This window comes from Adiantum capillus-veneris, chromosome 13 (assembly GCF_014529385.1).
Source record: "Adiantum capillus-veneris isolate H3 chromosome 13, ASM1452938v2, whole genome shotgun sequence".
NCBI classification, from domain to species: domain Eukaryota; kingdom Viridiplantae; phylum Streptophyta; class Polypodiopsida; order Polypodiales; family Pteridaceae; genus Adiantum; species Adiantum capillus-veneris.
In genome coordinates, this window is record NC_140943.1 from 122,869,534 (window position 1) to 122,871,811 (window position 2,278).

The window sequence follows — 2,278 nt, forward strand, 5'->3', positions numbered from 1 at the left end:
AGCTTCCTTGCCTGCCACTCTCTCGATCACATGATCTCTGATAGGTAAGGGATAGTTATCTTTTATGGTGGCAACATTTACCTGTTTGAGATATACAAAAACTTGCAACTTGCCATTCTTTTTGGGTACTACCACAATCGATAACACTCAATCTATGTATTTGTGACGAGTTAGAGGCACTTATCTTGGGAGTCTCGTGGATGCAAATGTACAAGGCTATTCCAAATTGGCAAAATGACACCCTTAATGGCACCTTGTATGTCACTTCCTTGGCACCAACAGATCATATTTGGAATGAGTATCCAGTACAACCAGAATCACAGTTCACATTGCGGCCTATACAACCTTCACAAATCCAGGAAAAATCAATCAGGCAAGTCTGGATAAAGAAATCAATAAATCATAACAATTTGACATGAGTTATCAATGATACCTAAATATTAAAATTATAACTCTTTGATTTTAACAATCAAAAGAGAAAATAAATTATCAAAATATAACTATTTGATAAACCATCACAATCATAACCATTGACATTCATAGAGAAAAATAATAATATGAATTGTCAAAGCATAAGTGTAAATATCGACTAAAAATTATAAATAAATCATCAAAATCATAAGTATTTGAGATATAATTACATAAATCATTGAAACATAATACTTTAATATCCACATGAAAATGATAAAAATAATTATTCAAATATAATTCTTTAACATGAATCTTCGAATACAACACAAATTCTCAAAATTGTAGTTCTTCATAATATACAATCGTAACTCTTTACAAATCATCAAAACCATAATCCTTCAATATCTACGATAGACACAACTCACCTTTTTTTCAAGTAAAACGTCATATATGTAATCTTTGTGTAAAATACGATATGATGGATATAATTCTCTCTATAATAGCATCATGCAACTCTCAATAATTTCAAAAATAAATTGATTTGATCTTTATCATAAATCATACGCAATCGAAATAAAAAGCAAAATAAAAAAAATTTAAGTGATATGACTTTAATGTAACTTGATGTACAGGCATCGAAATATATGTGATACACATAAAGAGTAAATTTATCTACTTCTTTCAATATATAAATCGGATTGAAGACCATGTAAATTCAATATGCTAACTTCTTTCAATATATACTTCTTTCTATATATAAATCAAATTGAAGATGATATAAATTCAATATGTTTAACTTTCAATCTAATTTCTTTCACATAAATCAAATTGCATATGCTCCATAAAAAGCAAATCCAAGAATCATGCAATCAATTTTTCTATGTCTTTCAATATATAAATCAAATTCAAGTCAATTTATCTACTTCTTTCAATATATAAATCGAATCAAAGACGATGTAAATTCAATATGCTTAACTTCTAAAATAATTTTTTTTACACAAATCAAATTGTATATAATCCATAAAAAGCAAATCTAAGAATCATACAACAAGAAACTAAACACGTATCAATATATTAATCTAATTGAAAACACTATAAACAATTCTTGATCTAAGTTCTTTTATGCAAATCGAATTGCATATGATACATGAAATTAAATCAAAGATTCATAACAAGAAGTTTACAACAAATGGATTTGAAAATAAAAAAAGCTCTTACCAATTGATGATTTCAATTGAAATAGTTACCAATTTGTTGTAATTACTTTTGGTGCAGAATTTGACAAATCTGTCATGACCAACAACTCTGAAACGCCTGCAACCTTAAGAAAAACTCTTCAAACATTGAAATCTGATTTTTGTAGATGACGTGGACAGTAGTACGAAATCCCATGGATTGCGTTGGCATGCTGATGTGGCATGTTGTACGGATTTTTGCAATTTGTGCTAGCTACTTTTGGAGACAATTTTTGGACCAAATGCTTTTGGGATTGACTTCTTTTGAACTAATTTCTTTTGGGGCTCTGCTTTTGGGGCATCCCTTGTAAGATTAAAAGAACCCTTGGAGCATCACTCTGTAGAGCATCTGGACGTAGAGTCTGAGAGCAAAGTTTCCACAAGAGTTGTAACTTTGCTCAAGATTTAATATATATAAAAATATCAAGAGGGTGCCAGATTTTGGGGCCAATACCTCTGGGCATGAAACTATGTTGGGCCGTGTCGACTCAATTGAACTATGATTAAAGTTGTAAGTATTTTTAAGTGATTCTCTATTGTGTCGTGCCAGATTCTCAACTTGGGGTGTCCAAGTCTGTAACAGTGGTAACAGATGTACGCCCTGGTTCTGTGGATACAGGCGATGTTGAGGA